The sequence below is a fragment of the Drosophila nasuta genome, chromosome 2L (assembly GCF_023558535.2).
Source record: "Drosophila nasuta strain 15112-1781.00 chromosome 2L, ASM2355853v1, whole genome shotgun sequence".
Classification (NCBI taxonomy): Eukaryota; Metazoa; Arthropoda; class Insecta; order Diptera; family Drosophilidae; genus Drosophila; species Drosophila nasuta.
The window spans coordinates 8,751,323-8,770,834 of record NC_083455.1 but is presented as its reverse complement, the minus strand read 5'-3'; the positions used below and the strand labels follow the sequence as shown (position 1 = coordinate 8,770,834).

Sequence of the window (19,512 nt, the reverse complement as noted above, 5' to 3'; positions counted from 1 at the left end):
ATTGCTGTATAAGCCAGCGTTAAATTAAAGCGGAAACTGGCTTCTGCCTGGCCATTGGAAGATTTTGCAAGAGGTTAATGGAATGACAGTCGAGAAAGAGAGGAACGAAAAACCAGTGGCAAAGAGAGGAGAAAAGACGAGGAGAGAAGCAGGCAGACAACATGTTTGCTTTGGCCGCTTTCTATGTTCCACCATCCGAGTTTTGTGAGTCTGTCGCTGGCTTTTGCCACAGCAAAAATTGTTGCAAAATAATGTTAAATGAAAAGCACAGAGTCATCGAGTCAGCCACAAGAGTCGTTTGAGGACGAGAAGAGCTAGCTAGCGAGATGCGTTTGGTGTGGGCAAATGTAACAGACCACCTCATCCGCTCATTGTGCTCACGACTAGGCGATGCTTTGCCCCTCCTCTTTCTCCTCTGCGCTTCTTATTCACTCCATTGGTTCACATCCTCCGCGTCATCGTCACGCACATTCACTTTGCATTCATTCAAGTCGAAGTCGAAGTTGGAGTTGAAGTCGAAGCTGGAGTTGGAGTTGAAGTCAAAGTCGTAGACGTAGTCGAAGACAGCTGGCAACACATTTTGGCTTTTTTTGGCATCAATTGCGGCTCAGATTCATTCACAGTTAAGCGCAAGATTGAGCAGAACATTTGGACAACCGAAGTGAAGTGAAGTGAAGAGTTAGTTAGACTCAAGTGACTGCTGACATCACTTGGCTGCCACACAATGTCTCCCTCAGCAGCAGTTAATGATCTTTACAAGTTTGAGGAATAAAAAGGACACATTCCAGAGCTAACAAGCCTCAGCTTACCTGCTGCTGATGTTTATCTAACAAATGTCCATACATGCTGCTGTTGCAACCTGAGAAACCCTATCGACCGCCTCCGCATGCATGCAAAAAAAAGGGAAACAAGAAATGGGCAACGTCATGTGGCAATTTGTCACGCAAACGCAGCTGCAACGCCATCACCACCCCCAACTCTAGGACTCCCTTTGGTTTCCTCAGTTCGTTCGATGGTTTTTCCCTTGACTCGTGTCAATAACTCAGCGCTTAATTGCTCATCTTTCAACGTCGTTGCATCGAGCTCCACATGCGGCTGCCTTTGACGCTGCCAACAAATTAGAAAAATTCTGTGGCAATGCCTGAGAAATAATGCTGGCTGTCATAGTTTCAACTACTCGTGCTTTATATACTCTCGTATGCACAGCGGCGATCTGAGATCTTTCGATCCTCCGCTTGCCACACAATGTAGGTTAAATTAATAGTGACACTCGAGGCAGCGCTTCGAGCGCGTGGCATGGCATCGCAAATGCCGCTGGTCAGGACTGTTCACTTGCTATGCACACCTGGCGGCGCTTTTTGCACTCGTTGCAGCAGCAGCGTGCCACATTTTGTGGCAAGTCGCCGCTGCAAACCCGCTTCGCTCTTGTTTGTTTTTTTCTTCTTTTCGCTTTTTTCGTTGCAAATATTTCATAAATTGAAATGTACAGTTAGTTAATTACACACTCAATTGCCGCTAAAAGTGGCAGCTTTTGCCGCAGAACCAGCCGAGAGACAATTTTCTGCTCGCTTCGACTGCATTTTTAATGGTTGTCATAAAAGATTTATCGCCTAATGGTCAAGCCAACTGCAGTCTCTGGCGGATAGAGGCGTTCTCCAGACTAATCACAGCCATTGCCATTGGTTGCTATTGTGATATAATCGCTGACGAAACTTCTTCCAAGTCAGTTGCAGGTGCTCGAGACAAAGGGTCATTAGCAAATAATTCAGGCGAATCAATATCATCATTATTTTTTTGGCAATACTTCAAGAAAAAGTCAAATGAAACTCTTTGTTTTAATTTATTTGTTATCACTACTTCCTCGAAATGAAAACTTTTGCTTTTAATTGTCTCCCATTCACATTTCTTTTGCTTTGCCTCTTTGCTGCGCTCTGAGAAAATAAACTATAGTTTTAAATTACGAGCAGTACTTTTTGTTTTGTCTCTTTTGCAGCATTGTTAGTCTTTGCTGAGGCCAAATGAACTCAGCAAAAGCATTGACAAGTTTCACCCAAAAAGTCTTAATTAGCTGCTCAACTTCTTTTATAAACATATAAACAATCTCCAATTTCATTGCATTATCTCTCTCTGTCTCTCAATGAGCTCAACTAGCCGGTCACAGGTCATCAATCAAAAGCATTTTCATTCTAAACTGTCAACACACACACACACACCCAAGCAAACACACAGTGATTCACCTCGATTACTGGGAGTCGAAAAACTAAACAAATTGCGGACCCGCGTGCTGAAAATTTAAACATCAAACTGTGTTTTTGGCTGACTTCCTGATTAACTCGAAAATAAAAGAACTGAAAAATTCCCGCAACAAAAATACCAACAACCAAATTGATTAATTGATGAAGCGCAGCGCTTGCAGTGTTTTCATGGAAAAATCGAGAAAAATATATATAAAAAGTAGAACGAGCTGCCACACAAATACATATATAGTATAGATGTATGTACAGTAGGCCACATGGCTCGACACAATTTGCATAAATCGAAACACAAAAAGCGAGTTGACTGCTGTTGCTGCTGCTGTGATGAAAATTGGGAGGCAAAAGATATTTATCTTGTGTGCTGCGTCGAGTGTTTGAATGAGTGTCAAATTAAATTGATCAATTAAGCAATTGACGTGCCGGCAGCAGCAGCCAGAGTTCTGATCCAAATGAAAAATGCAGCAAGTGCACAACGCATGCGACGAAGGGAAAAGACTTAATAGCGAGACTGAGAGACAGAGAGACTGAGAGAGTCTTTTACGTACAACAAGTGACGCAAATTGTGGAGCAATATGGGGTTGAAATTGTGGGATTGAGATAGTATTTGAATTTAGTAGAGCACTCTAGCTAGCTAGTGACAATTTTCTGTCAATTCAGCGGCGCTAATCAAGCGAGCGAGTGTCGAGCATTTAAATACGCGTCGAGAGAGGGAGAGAGATAGGGAGAGAGAGAGAAAGAGGCATAGAAGCATAGAGGGACAAATTGGCCAGCAGACTCTGTGGGGACTTAAAGCCAACATGCGGGTTTCAGACAGCGAACGTCATATATATGTATATATAATCCATCAAGCATGCAGACAGTTGCAACGTTGCGTCGGAGACTCAACTCAACTGCGACTCAACTGGAGTCGACTCGAATTTCCCCCAGCTGTAATCAAATCAAATGACAACGCAGACAGCAAGGAAAATGCAGTAGCAACAACTTTGTTCAAGTCCAAAACGGAAGGCAACTGTCTAAGCTTCCACAACAACAACAACAACAATAACAAACAACAACATGCCACATGCAACTCTCCCAGGAATACGTTGACGACTCGGAACAAGCGCGATTCCTGTGACTATTGTCACATTTGATGGCCAACACTTTTGATGATTTAATAATGGCTTTCCAACCAGAAAGAGATAGATAGATAGACAGAGAGAGAGAGAAGGGACAAATCCACAGCAAAGTCAGTAACAGCAACAGCAGACTAATGAAAGAGTGAAGTGTGCCTGACTGTCGACTGTCTTTGTGTGTGCTCAAGTAGCCTGGCTTAAAGCCGTCTTCCTGTCTGAGCAACGCAAAAAAAAAACGAAGAAGAAATAAAAAATAACTGAAAATTTGCATAGAGACAACAGTTGACAACTTTTTTTTTCATTGCTTTTTATTATTTGCAGCTAGAATGTATTTCTATTATGGTGACAGGCTTGGCAGACGGACTGACTGTTGACTGTCTCTCGGCTGTCTGCTGCCACTTGAAATGGCAGGCAGGAAGCCTGCCAGCTTAAAGGCACTTAAAGGACGGCGGGGGCCGTGAGTATTGATTTTCGACATGTTCCAAGTTCATTAAAGTCACATCAGTGACACGCCTCCCAACAAAAAATGCAAACAACAAATATACAAAATATCCTCTGCCCACATTTCGACCGCAAATAGACACGAGATGCGACAGCAGCAACAACAGCAACAAACAGCGCCCACAAATCAACGCCTAACCACAAAGCCAAAGGCGAGCAGCGGCAAGAACTGCCGAAAAAATAGAGCGAGTGAGCGAAAAAGAGCGCAAGAGAGAGAGAGAGAGACGACGACGCCATTTTGTCTGTCGCCCGGCCATTAAATATGCAAAAAGCAACATGCGAAAAAAAAGAGAAGTGAAGGCGAAAAAAAGTGTTGCATACTTTTAGTTGCTGCGTCAAACCGCAAAAAGGCAGCAGAGCAAAAAAGGCAGTAACACGAACACGAGCAGAGCAGAGCAGAGGCAGCAACAGCGACAGGAAGCCGGAAAAATAAATAAAAAGGCGAGACGAGACAACCTCCAACCTGGCCGCCGTCTCTCTCCTCTCCAGCCTTGACTTAACTGCTTTCGCGAGCCATTCATTAGCATAGACATAGAGAGCAATATTGAATTTCTATGCCTGTTAGCTCGTTGTGTGTGTGTGTGTGTTTGTGAGGTCACAAGGTTGCGCAAAAAATGTTTCACGCTTTGGCAAAGTTGTGTTGAGTGCGCTGCAAATCACAGGCTGGGCAGTGAAGCGTGAAGCAAAGGCCCAAAGGATGAGAGCTCAAGCAGCGCCTGGGGATCAAATTAGTCGAGTTTTTCTTTCGTTGCGTTTGGCATAAGGAATCCAGCGAAATATTCCAGACTGTGTGCCCACGATAAGTGGCAAGTAAAGTGTTTAAAAAGGGTTCTTCCCAGAGTTCCATGTGCAGTCGCGTCACATGTCATCGGGAGGAAGAAAAACAGGAAACGCGAGGCTATTGACAGCAGTTATAAAAGGAAAATGCCAACGAGATAGAAAGAGAGAGAGAGAGAGCGAGAAAGTATGCTTCGGCAACTGATAATGGTTTGATGCTGGAAAAAAGGGAACCTCATCGGAAGGTTGAATAACATGCAAAAGAGTATAACTCAGCATGTGGGGGTGGGGATTGGGATTGGGGGCTTAAGGTAGCATCCCTCAACGGCTTGTTAAAACGAAGCTGGTAAGCCCTTTGGGGCATTCACTTGTCTGTCAATTGAGTAGGCAGCTCAACAGCCACCCGGATCCATTCACATCCTGTGGATTCCGCTTTGTCTGCGGTTTGTCAGCAGCTTCGACATCAACATCGACATAGTCATCGTCATCAACGTTGACGTCGCGTGTGGGCCACTGTCGGAATTTTTATGAATTATAAGCGAAGCTGCTGAAAAATATATATTCAAAAAAAAAAAAAAGAAGTATTTTTGAGGATGACAACAACGACGGCAGCAGCAATAGCAACAGCTACAGCGCTGACATTGACAATGAGGCAGTTGTAAGTGGCTGGCAGGCGAGCGCAACAACAAAGCGCTGATTGACAGGAAGGCACACAAAAGCGGGCCACGAATGACGAGACAAAATGCCAGCACACAGTGCAGTGTAGAGTACAGAGAAGCCTCAGCAGAAGCTCAGACAGGGAGACGGCCTCAATCGTTAGGCCGAGCAACGGAGCGTGGCCAGGACATGTGGGCTCAGACAACGCCCAACGACGATGCGATGATGATGATGATGAGCACACGACGTTGAACCTCTACACTCTGCATATCGATTTTCATATGGTAGTACCATCGATGAAAAGGGAAGAAAGGGGTACTCGAAAATTGCAGCTGCGGCTCAGCGGGCTCTTCTTCTTGCATTCATTGTTTTCACATGTTTTTTTAATGATCCCCCGCATCCGCATAACCGTTAGCCAGACAAATTAGCAACACTTGATTAATTTTTATGACACGCTCAGTAACTGAAAGACACAACACAATGTTGCAGGTGAGAGATACAAACACAAACACAAACACACCAATACATCCTAATGCACACATAGATTATGCTCTCGCATGTATGGCATAATGACCCAACATTTGTCTAATGATGTGCAATTAGGCAAATGGTTAATAATCATAGGCTTGCTATTGTTATTGTTGATGTTGAAGTTGATGTCGATGTCGATGTCGATGTTGTTGCTGCAGTTGCAACTAAAGTTTGTTTTATTCTTTTATTTCACTTTTTTGGTTTGTTAACTGCACGTGCACGCCTTCGCGGGGGCGTGGCAGCGGCTTCGACCATTTGATTATAGAAATCATGTACTAGACAATTGTGACACAGTTGCCCATATGGACTCCCTCTCTCTCTCTCTTGGTTGGTTGCCCCTTCTCCTCGCTTAAGCAGCCGGAAAGGCGGCATGTTGAAAACTTTTGTTTGCCCGCTTTTGCTGTTGGCCCGTTGTGGGTTTTGTGGTCATAAAATTTAACGCTTGTTTGGGCTGCTGCTGCTGCCGTTGCTGCTGTTTCTGCTGTTTTGCAGGAAGCCTTTATTAGCTGATTGTTTTTTATAAGGTAATGGGCATTAAATGACTACTTTGTTGCGGTACCGTAATGCAGTTGAAACAAAACAACCCACAAACAAAAAAACTCCCTGAGGTCTGCCAGTAATTGCCAAAGCTTCATATTCAGACGAAACGATCTCGAAGGAAAAAAAGTCACAAAATGTTATAAAAGCAAAGCTAACAGTCGAGTGAGTTTATGACTTCAACAGTTCAAAACACTGCTGACATATTATTTATTTTTGGGAGTTCATTTAATATAATATTGTCTGACTTTTCTACTAAATACTAAAGTCAACAAAACATACATTTCATTTAAATTTATGATTAAAGTACTCATTGAATTTGAAGTGATTTTCTGTGTTGTTTTAAATGATCACCAAAATAGTTATTGTAGAGTATTCTGATTAAAATTCGAGTTTTTTTTTATAGAATTTCATTCACATTAATGTCTTAACAAAATAATCTAGCTTAAATAAATAACTTTCTTAAATTTGTTATTTATATGTATTTAATATTCAAAATGAATATTGTTTGATTTGTTTACTTTATTTTTAGAACTCTCAAATAAATGCAATTGAATTGCATAAACGCACAATGTTAATAGAGTGTTTTTTTCTAGATTTCTTAAATATTTCTTTACATAACGAAACTTTTAATTTAATACAAAACTAGAACATAATGATGTAAGTGAATCCTCTAACAAAAAATAAAGTGTTTTTGTTCGAAATAAAAAATATTTTTGAGTGTACGTAAAATATTTGTAACTCGCTAACCTTTAACTTTTAATTTACTCTCAACTTCTACATTACACTTTTTCATAAATATTCATTATTAATTTAAATTCGAAAAACCGGAAAATTCCATTGTTTTTTTTTTTTGTAGCTTTAAACATTATCTCATCTTAATTCTTGTGAAGTGAAATACATTTAACCCTCTAGAGCTGTTATAAGTTACAATGTTCACTCCAACAGTGGGCGCTACAACAGTTGGCACTTAACCCTCGGCACATCACTCCCTTTAATTACGCAAACATTTTGCCCATTTTGTTTGGAGGGGAGGAGGGGGGCAACCCTCGATGAAAGTCATCACGTTGTCGGCAAATGACAAGTTCCAGTTGAAACATTTTTGACACCTGGCGTGTGGCCCATTTGATACACTTGGGAATGCATTTGCATAGGCTTAGTAGAAGTATTCCCTGAACGGGGAAACTAACTGGACAGCCCCGACTTGGTATCTATATAGTTTGGGTTAAATGAAACAAGTTTTGGACAAATGTGTGTGTTGAGTGTGTGTGAGAAATTACATTGCATGTATGACAAAACTTTTTCAAAAAGTATTCATCGTCCAGATAGGAGAGAAAAGGAGAGGAGAGAGAGGAGAAGGTTCAGTGGGTGTGCTATATGGGCACAGCATTGATTAATGAGCCGAGGAGTCGCGACTCGTACTCCAAATATGCATTTGCCAACTTAGAACATAATTACCAAACCAAATTTCTCGGCTTGATGTCGAGCACTTTTCCCGCATTTTGATGGATTTGTGGGTTGGGCTTTTAGCGACCCTGAAGGCGCAATTATTGCATTGAACTCAATGCAGAAGGCGGCGCTAATGACGTTTTATTGTTTTGTGATGCGTAAAATGCTGTTGTTGTCATCGTCGATGGTCTGGCTAATTTTTTGAGGCAGCGACTTGCTTGAATGCCTCTTACAAATCGAGTGAGTCTTCTGTTCTGTTTACACATACGACAAGAAGACGAAGACAAAAGCAGAGGCAGAGACAGAGAATGCGGGAAGCAAAGGCATTCAGTAAAGTTGATGACGAGCGGCGATTCATTTCCGGCCGTTCGTCTCATCACATCACATCACATCGCATTCTAAATACAAATTTAATATGCCTTATATGTTTTTTCATAACACAACTAAGTGGCATGCCCCATGCTACGTGTGTGTCCCCTGTGCTCCTGTTCTCGGACTCCGTCTCCGACTCGGTCTCTTTCTCATTCTCATTTTGATTCTCGGGGAATGGTCGCAAATTTGCGCAGTGAACTGTAACCGAAAGTTAATTAGCTCAACGGAATCGTCGTCCCAGTTGCACTCCCATTCCCAAGTCCGAGTCCAATTCCCAGTCTCATCTAGGGGACCATGTGACGAATTCAGTGTCTTTTCAAAGGCCATTCGCATTTACATGCATGCGAGTGCGAGTGTGTATCAGCAAACATTGATGAACCATATTATAAGGGTCGACGGCTTGTTGCTTTGATAGGCAAAGCGCATAAGAACAACAAAAAGGAAACTACACAAGAAAACGAAAAAGGAAATCTTAATGTGAGAATCAAAAGGGTTTGACTTTGCTGAGAACTTGAAGTGGAATTTGAAATTGTTGCACAGCGCTGAAGATTTAGATTAAAGACACACACAAGACACATGAAAGTGAGAAATGATTGATTTAACAACTGGAATTAAATAAATCCGCTTTGTCAAGCAAACTCTGAGATTATAATGGAAGTAAGTCTATTTTAAGTTGATTGTAAATAATATTATTTAATAATAGATTTTGTTAGCATGTTTTTTTTAGGGATTTTCAAACTGCGTGGGGTGTGTTTTCTTTTTGTGTGTTGTATTTATTTTCTTGGCAGTTACATTGCATTCATTCTATTTTCTAAGCTACGCTGACAGCTTGAAATATTTGGGATACTTTAACAGCAACTTTTAACTAATTAAGCGCCCCACACGCCACACACAGCAACAACAACAACAATGGCACACAGCTGTGTGTGGAAAACTTGAAGTTGTTGCCTTTAAGCTGCCACCAACAGCAGCAGCAGAAACACATAACAAAAAAAAATGTGGCACATTTAAAAAAAAGAAACACACACAACAAAAACTGTGGAAAGAACAAGAGCAAAGCTGGCGCCAAGTCATTACATGAAAAATTCTCAACAACATGCCAAGACATAACACACACAGACACACACAGAGATACAGTGGCTACTTTTAAGAGCCGCAACACTTGAAAATATTTCACAAGTACATGAAGACGATGTCGACGTCGACGTTCACGCTGGCAGCGACAGCGACGTTGACCGCAAGACGAACACTTCAGAGGGAGGGAAAATAATTTTCCTTTGCTGCACATTTTTACAAGTTAACACACAGCATAAAAACCAGGCAAACAATAAAAACGAGAATAAAACTAAAAAACCAAAAAAACAACACAGAAGACGATGAAGAAGACGGAGGAGTGAGTGTGAGAGTGTGTAAGGCGGAGAGGGTGGGCGTGGTTAGCCCGAAATTGTTTTCCTTATGCTACTGTATTCGGATGCCTTGGCCATGCACGACTGCCGCAGGGGCAATTTGTGTGTGTGCCCCACACAACAGCATTGTGGCACAGCAGAAATTGTGGCACCTGTGCCATGTATATTTTTGTATAGCATAGTGCGATGTATCTGCCGCGCCGTGCATCTGTATCTTTGTATCTTTTGCCGACGAGCCAAACAAATAAACTGCCGGCCAAGTTATGACAGTCAGCGGGCAACAACAGGCAACTGCCAACTGGCAACTGGCAGGAAACATTATTCTTAGTTAGATGCTAATTAATTAAAGTTGCAGAGACCGCAGACAAGCCCCAGGTCCAAGCCCTAGTCCATAGGCCATTCGTTGGCCAAACACACGTAGGCTCATGTGGGCAGCCGACAATGTCGAGGCAACAATGCTGGAGATGACATTACTCTCTCAGTGTTGTGTGGTTGTAACGGTTAAATGAGAAAACCCATGTGGCAAGGAGAGCGACAGCTAAGCATAGCAATGAGCATTATGTTCAACTTGATCTGATTACCAACTACCAAACACTATGTGATAATACCCAAAAAAAATCATGAGACAGTCAAGTGCTTAAAGTGAGACACTCATCACTTGAAAAGAAACTGAAATTTCACAGCGCTTAAATATTTTATGTGTGCACAATTAAATTGTACAATTTCACAAATTGTCTGCTAAAATACATTTTATTGCATTAAATTTGTAATACTCAAAATTAATTTATACTAATGGCAAATAAGATTGAAATATGGAATCAATTTAAAGACTTCAGAATTGCTAAAATTATTATCATATAAGAATAATAAATTTTCAATTCAATATCCAAATACAAAAAACCTATAACATTTTAAATAACATTTTATTATATTATATATTTAATGGCAAAATCAACAAACTCAAAATTAATTTGTATTCATAGCAAATGAGATTGATATATTAAAGTAATTTCAGGAATTGAGTATTGATAATATTATCAAGATTTAGGCACATTCCAAAATGAGTTAAAGAAATATAATGAATGAAATATTCAAATATAAATTAACTTTACCTAAATTTTTAATAATTTTATATTTTCATAGCAATGCAAATAGGCTCAAAATAAACTTATATTCATGATACTAAAATAATCAAGTAATTTCAAGACTTGGCTCACATAGTATAAATATTTAAACACATTCAATAATGAATGTTGGAAATATTTAAATTGAAATGTAATTGGTCAAAGAATTTTAAAGTTATCTTCTGCACAGATAATTTTCGAAAATGTTAAATAAAATGTAAACTAAACAGAAGTCTAAGACAAATATTTATAAATGGCATTTTAATTATTTTTTTTCTGAAAACCAGCTTTGAGTCGTGAGTGATTAATTAGCATTTAAATGAATGAATCCATCAGCCAATTTAATGTAAATTCCACAAAAATAATCTAAGCTAAATACGCTTCAAGTTTTCTTCGGTGGAAAGAGAAACTGCTTTTATCAGAGTTGTCCAGCACAGAAATAACAAACATGATTAGACCAAGTTTGATCATAATGCTAATAAAGTGAATCGACCACAAGAAAAAGATGAAAACTTTTTCAAGATTATTATGATGATTGCGGCTGAATGGCGCCTCAGGCTAAAGCAAGGCGGCCCCCATCTTCAAGTGGATGCGATGCGGCTGGCAACTTGTTTACATAAATTTTAATTGCTGTAATTATGATTTTTACACGAAATTAATTATGCATGCACAGTGGCTGCAATGGCAATGGCAATGGGATAAAGATTCGATTTAAAGATTCTGATGGAGATTGAAATGGAGACTGAGACACGCAACTGCTTAATTTGCTTCCTAAATACACTGCACAGTGGCCAACAAAAGATATTTACGAATGCGATCAAAGACGATAATTCCACTTAATTACCTGCGAGAATAACCAAGGAAATTATGAAACTGCAGCGATGTGTGAAGTTGCCAAAGAGATAGCGTACGTTGTTGCATCTCATCTCATCTCTTAGATAAAAATCGTGTAAATTGTTTGCCCCACTCAACAGAGAAAAAGAGGAGGAAAGATCTTTCACTAGCTGATAAACATTTTGAGCGCAGACGAAAAAGAAACGCAGCCACGAAATTTATTTCTAGTTTTCTCGTTTGCTGTTGTTGTAGAAATTTTTATGGCCCGCTTTTGTATATATCCATAAGATATAGCAGGTTATTTTGATTAGCTCGGCATGTTGACAGTTTGACTTTTCTTAATTTGTGTTTAATTAATGTTTACGGCGCACACTAAATTCCACAAACGCTGCCGAAGCAGCAGCTACATAAATTTATTCAAATATCTTTCAATTGTTCTCGTGTGTTGATTAATTGCTACTAGATCCGAGCTATAAAGAAACTCGTGTGTATCACAATATTTATTGAAACAAAAGCAGACCACATTCAAAACATCTGTATCAACTTATCTTTTAATTGTTTAAACAAAACTCGTTTCGATCTATCTTCACTAATTGGCATGAAACCAAATCAAATACTCGTTTGCTCAAGTTTACGCATTTGTTTTGCCGCCCCATTATCGATTATTATTTCTGCAGTTGTTTATTTGCCCTGAAACACAGTTCTGAACTGAACTGAAACTCTTTGGTGGCATACAATTTAATTGTTTTTACAGTTTTAAGGCAAGTTGAATGAAATTGATATTTGTCTTTTAAAACATCTACTTTAAGTTAAATCTGTTTCACTCTTAAGAGTTTATTCAAACATAAATAATTTTTGAACTGCTTTAAATCGTTATTAACTAAATATTTTATTGAAATAATTTGTAATATCATTTCACTTTTTCACTTTTCTATAATTCAATTAATTCATAATACAATTTCGTTCACTTACCTAGTTTGAAAATATTTGTTGCATCAAATTTTTCAGTGATTTCAAAAAGATTGTATCCTTAGGTCGAATGCATAAATCGCATTGTTTTTAAATATGTATTTATAGTGTATTTAAATGGGGGCTTCACACACACTTTTCCACACAAAACACTAAAGCACAATAATTCTCAAAACAATTTGAAATGCAAATTAAATGCAGTCGTAGCTGTTGCAATTATTATTTTTGTTGCTTTATTTATTTTTGTATTATTTTTGGGTTTCTTTTGGGTTTGCACTGTGTTGCACAGATGTGTTGTATCTTGTGGGTTGTTTTGATATGTTTAGCACTTGGGCCGAGATACTTTTGAACATTACATGCCGCACACTTTTTTCTCGCTGCTGCTGTTGCTGTTGTTGGCGTTTATTTAATGGTTATTAATTTTGCCATGCATTGCTTGCGCCGGCAATTGCACAGTTGCCGCATTTTGCAGTCGCTAACTGTGAGATACTTTTCCGTTAACTGGCCGCAGTAGTATCAGTCCGTAATCAGTATCTTTTTCTTCACTCACGCGAAACTCGTAGACGCGAAACACCGAGAAACGCAAAACCGAAACCGAAACGAACAACTACACTAGAGTGCTGAGCGTTGTTGTTGCCGCCACGAGTGCTGGGATGAGACTGAAACTGAATGAGATTGCTGCCGCTGCTGCAACCACCATTGCCGCCGCCACCGTAGCGAGCGCGAGCCGAAAAAATTGTTGCAACAACGCAACGCTTTGCCACTGCCACCGCTTGTATTGCTTGCTGCTGCCGCTGCTACTGCTGTTGCTGTTGCTGCCACCGATGCTGCTTCTGCTGCTGCTGTCTTTCGCTTGTTGTAACGCGCCGAACGAAGGTTGACGAGCGATTGAATTGAACGAACGTTGTAATGTTACTCTGGAGCCGCATAGCGCTCGGTCGTCCATGTAACCGAAACACAACGGCAACTGCTTTATATGTGGAACTCAACCACAGGCATTAGAGTCAGCGAGTGGATGACCAACGAAAGAGAAAGAGAGAGCGCGAGCGAAGAGCGAAGAGCGTTTCTTATAGTTCTTGTTTGTGGAAGCTATTTGTACTTCGATGATGAGGAGTTGTTTGTTGGTAAGAACTTAAGTAAGTTATGGTTTCAACAGCTTTAGCTGGTAATATATTTCCGCAAAATAAAAATAAAATACTTAAATAGTTAGAAATGTATTCATTTGGTATGTAGATAAAATGTATGATTAATTTTTAATTTATTCAATGCACTGAACTTATAAAATTTGTTATACGAGTAATGTTATAATTAAAAAAAAAAATATAATATTTATTTTTGTATTTTTATTGGAACAATATGAATGTGTCGCAAGTTCATGTAAATTTATATTTCAGAATACATGCAAATTATTTAAATAGAAATTAAACATAGCAAACATATTATATGTTTCGAAGCAAATAAAATATGAATTTACAATAATAAAAATATATTTTATTAATTTTCAATTACTTTATTTAATTAAAAAATTAATAATTAGAATTTCTACATTTATTTATTTTTATTACAATTTTAAGAAGAGCAGTTCACCTGAAGAGCAAATAAATTTTGAAAGGAAAAATATATAAACTATAAATATATAAAAATATTTATATTTTTGTTAAAAATTTTCAATTATTTTATAAAATTTTCAAGAATTCATTTTTGCACTTATTTGCTGGTTTATTTACTTTGATTACAACTTCAAAAGAGCAGCTATTCACCTGCAAAACTATAAAAATCAACTGTTTGTTCTCTTTCACTTTTATTCTATCGCTCTCTTATGATTTTTTGTCGCTCTTTCATGACAGCAAACAACGCTCCCTCACTGCCTCGCTCTTTAAAAATTGTAGCAGAGTTTTCATTTCCATGTCGTTTCGCTTGCGGCACATTGTGGCATGCGAGTGGAACAAAACAAACAGCGCTTCTATCTGTTGATTTCTCTACAGCTATCCAAGAGATACACTTTGTATCTTTGCCATGTCCAGGGTTAAAATATTGTATTTGCTACATTACATTCTTTTAGTTTTATGAAATGGTCAACATTTCATGTAACTTTGTGTGTGTGTGTGTGGAACGCCTGCTGTTATTCGCTATCAGTGGCAGTGGCAAGCATCGTTTGACTGATGAATTCTCCAATAATTGCCGAGCGCATTAATCAAGATATTCACACGCGCGAGATACATGCTGCTGATACAGATACAAAATGCGTAACGCGCAACACACAGCAACAGCAACGTTGCAACTTGTCATAATGAGGCATTATGATGCAGCTTAGCGCCGCCGAGATTTGCCGCCAACTCAAGAGAAGCAGCAGCAGCAGCAGAACAACAGAGCAGCGTGCGATCTCGCCATGATTTATGACACTCTGCAGTTTTGCTGTGTGTTGCTCAGATACAAACGCTCAGATACGCGAGCGAGCGAGCTGGCGAGCAAGTCTTAGACCACAGTCGACAGCTATGTGTAGGGGACCTAAAGGGGCACTTGTTGTAGATGGTATCTTGGCCCGCTTTATGGTCGCAGTTTGATTGATTGGTACGCACAACATAACACACAACATTCGAGAAGGTTGTTTGCCTTTGGCTATGGGTTTGGTTTATGATGTCGCCGGGTTGCAAGTCAACAGTTTTTACTTTCGAATAATTCGACTTGGTGACACACTTTGCGACTGCAACACAATACCCAAATGTTCAAAATGTCACAGATCAACAAACTAGATTACATTCGATCCGATCAGGTACAATTCGAGTAGGGATAATCTAGCTTAGCTGACCTACTTATGCACAATGTTCATTCTTTCAAGTCTTTGCTTAATTATTTGAAAAAAGAAAACAGAAAAATGCATTAAAAACTAAAGTTAAGTGTACTGAATTAATACAATTTTTCTTATTATTTGGAAGAGATTACAATCACAGAAATCAAGAACGAAGTTCAATAAAAAGAAAACAAGTTTTTAACCCTAAGTAAATATAATTATGTGATATCAAGATAGTTACATATTTATTATTTTATTCGAACTTCACAGTTCATTTAAACACCTTGCAATTTGAAATGATTTTTGAACTTCATGGAAAATATTTTCTGTTTCTATTTATACTTCAGTTTTTACTGCAGTATATATTTACATTTAATTTTAATTGTTATTGATTTTGAAATTGACAATTTTAACGAAAATATTTTTTCTATTTATACTTTACTTTATACTGCAGTTTTATTTTAATTGTATTTGTTTTTTGACAATTTTGTCATTTTTTACAATACATATTTTTGACAAAGACAAGCTTGTCAAATTTTTGTAGAAATTCCATTTTTGTCTTGTTGACAAATTTGTCAATTTGACACTATCGATTTTGGGAATTTTTAGATTTGACAGTTTCGATTTTGATCAGGTTGTCAATGCTAAACATTTTTTAGGTTTTAACAACTTTTCAACTTTACTATTTTTAAATTCAACTCAACTTGATTTTTGTTGCAATATTTTTATTGTTTTATTTTATTTTTATTTTAAAATTTTTTTATTTATTCAAAATATTCTTGCAATTAGACGATTAGCTAATTTATTTATTCAAGATTCCAGACAGCAAAAGATTTATTATTATTAGTTGCCCTTTTGCTACCATCTAATACTTCATGTCTTATCACATGTTTGCCTCTTAATGTGTATCTAGATCTGTTCACTGATTAAGCAAACCCCAAGTAAACTATAATTGTTGTACTGACTACGACAACTTGAACGAAGAACATTGTGTGTGTCTCTGAGAAGCGAGTAAACAGCAAATGACAGCGAAAATATATGAAAAATTCAACATGAATGAGCTAATCGCTGATCGTCGTTGGCAGAGTGATAAATTTATCGAATAGTGTAAATATTCATTCATGATAACGCGCCAGTTGTCGTCGTCTGTTGTCGGAGCGGAGCGTTTTGTATATTTATCCTACGCGCTGATTGCATTTTTGTGTAAATTTTTGAGCCTGGCATTGCCATAATAATGATTCCTCGAGGCTCCTCTTCCACTTCAGCCTCCTGAATGCGACGATTCCTTCACTCATCGCTCACTGTTTGTTTGGGACTCTTGAGGAAAGACAAACAAAGCGACGACAGCGACGCATGCGCAACAGTTTTAGGCTGAGTTATTGAATGAACCAACTGAAGTTGAAGCTTAAGTTAAAGGTACTGCTCCGCTGCCTTCTCTTCTATTCCCTACAACAACATGTGTGTGTATTATTATTTTGCTTGTCTGTCATTCATTTTGAGCGCATTTGTTTGCCTCGCAACCAGCCAGACAGTTGGCAGTTACCAGTTGCCAGTTGCCAGTTGCCAGTTGCCAGTTACCAGTTGGCCCTTGGCTTGTTTGCATAAATGATAAATTGCTAATTGATAAATTTGTTATGGTATTCTTTTTTTTCCTTGCTTGCTGCAGACATTTGCCATTTCCTGGACTTTGACGCAACTGACCAACAGTTGCTGAAGTCTCTTCTCAAACCTGCTACACTTAAAGTATCTTTATATCTTTGTATCTTTCCTTGAGCCTCTGCTTCTCTGCTTCTGCGACTCATAAATTCATTTTAACGCGTGCCAGTTACAAAGTTTTGCGACCGCACTTCAGAAACTTGCACTAGCTTCCCTCCATTCCACTTCACTTCACTCTACACTCCACTGTTCTCTTCCACTTCTCTTCTTCCGTTTACATCAAATCAATTGCCGGCCCCAGTCGGACTTCTCGATATGCGAATCACGTACGCGTATATCAATTGTTGCTGCTGCCAGCTCTAGGCAAATGATGAGCCAACTTGGCTAACTGTCTGTCCAACCATCTCACTTGTCTGTCCCTATCACTGTCGCTGTCGCTGCCTCTGTCGCTGTCTCTCTTTCTGTCTCTGGCTGCCTATCTGACAGACTGCCTGAACGATTGACGGGTTGCCAGCTCCCTCTGTCTCTATAAACTACACATACATACCGACACACACATACTTATAATATCGATTCTTTATGCATATCTGTTAATGCTCATTTACTTTGTTGCCTCAATTCGTTCTTGAACTAAAAACTGTCGATTCAGCTATTGGGGGGAAACATGCTTGACTTGAAGAACGAACTCTGATTTATCACTAAATATCGATTCGATTACCAGACTTTACTTCTAAATTTATAAATAAATACATATTATTATTACATCTCTCTCTCTCTCTCTCTCTCTCTCTCTCTCTCTCTCTTATTCAGGTTGTAATCGTTTTTAGTTTTAAATAATCTGATTCAAAATTAAGATTTATAAGAAAACGAAAAGGATACTTTAAATGAATGGATTATAAGAGATTAATGTAAGTAGTAATATGCCAAATACATTCAACTTATTTATATATCAAGATAATTAAATACAAAAGCAATTTAAATTATATAATTATATTTGAAATTAGTTATATAGCTTATAAATAAGTAAGAAAACTACAGTTCATTGTGCTAGACTGTACGATACCCAATACCCATTTTCAATAAGAGCAAAAAAGTGCGGTATTATTCTAAAAATATATACCAGATTAATGAACCAACAAAAATAAATAAATAAAAAACAAAATTCAGAGCAGAAAAATTTACATGTTCTGTTGGTTGCATTATTCAACAATATTCAATTTACGACTCTGCAAAATATTCAACATTTTTAAATCTTTCTTTTTACCACAGAGGATCTCTCGTTGGTTTTTATAATTATATTTCTTCGTTCTTGTGCCAGTCCAATCTAAATGATAATTCCAACGCAGTAATCTATTTGCTTTTAACCCATTTTCCACAATTTTTGTCATAGATTTTCATATCTTTGGCATTTTCGGACAGTGCCAATGGAATAATAGTGCAACTCAATCAATCTTCACTTTTCACAAAAAAAAAACATTTGACCGCAATGCTTAGAAGACAAACTGAAAATCGAAACCCCATCGATGGCTATGTAAAAGAGTTGAAAGCTGTTCAACAGATTTTTAACACAATTTTGAGGGCTCATCAATGGGGAAGGAAGACCGAAAAGGAGAGCCACTCCCTCCCTTCCTCTATATGTGGAGCATTTGTATCAGCTGATAATCCCTCAAGCGCATCAACAGAGCAACTGCAATATTTTGCAGCAAAGTAACTCGAAATGTTGTTCAGTTTTTCTTTTTTTATACCCGCTACCCATAGGGTAGAAGGGTATTATAACTTTGTGCCGGCAGGAAATGTATGTAACAGGTAGAAGGAGGCATCTCCGACCCTATAAAGTATATATATTCTTGATCAGCGTCAACAGCCGAGACGATATAGCCATGCCCGTCTGTCCGTCTGTCCGTCTGTCCGTCTGTGTGTCTGTCCGTCCGTCCGTATGAACACCTAGATCTCAGAGACTATAAGAGATAGAGCTATAATTTTTTTTCGACAACATTTGTTATGTTTGCACGCAGATCAAGTTTGTTTCAAATTTTTGCCACGCACGTATATATAATAACTACTATAGTAGTTATGATTTCTGAAAATTTGGTTGCGATCAGATAAAAATTGTCGAAGTTATAAAAGAAATATTTTTGTATGGGCAAAAACGCCTACTTACTAGGGGTCTTAGTTGCTTTGGCTGACAATCTGGTATATTGTGCCGTCTATGGTATATTTTGAATGCGGTACTATGTCGATATACCAAATATACCATTTGGTATATTTTTAGTATTTTTGCAGTATATTCGGTATATTTTGAGAAAATACCGCAAATTATATTTATTTTATTCAAAATGGGTAGCGGGTATCTCACAGTCGAGTACACTCGACTGTAGCTTTCTTACTTGTTTTTTTTTGTTGTTGCTCTCTATCAGGCTTTGGGGCAGCAGCAGCAGTGAGATGATGATGATGATGGGAGGTTGGTTTTTTGGCTTGGTCTAACTAAGCTCGTTGATGTGTTAATTGACCAAAATTTCGTACACACTCGCTGGATGC

At 38.4% G+C, this 19,512-nt stretch overlaps 1 protein-coding gene across 1 annotated transcript in view; it reads right to left on the bottom strand.

Annotated features, from left to right (window-relative positions):
* Positions 1-13,363, bottom strand: part of LOC132791579 (uncharacterized) — a 42,305-nt gene extending 28,942 nt beyond the window's left edge. Inside the window, exon 1 of the mRNA XM_060800564.1 lies at positions 12,531-13,363. The gene's annotated coding sequence lies outside the window, so the exon portion shown is untranslated. The remainder of the gene's footprint in view (positions 1-12,530) is intronic.
* Between the last annotated feature and the right edge of the window lie 6,149 nt (positions 13,364-19,512).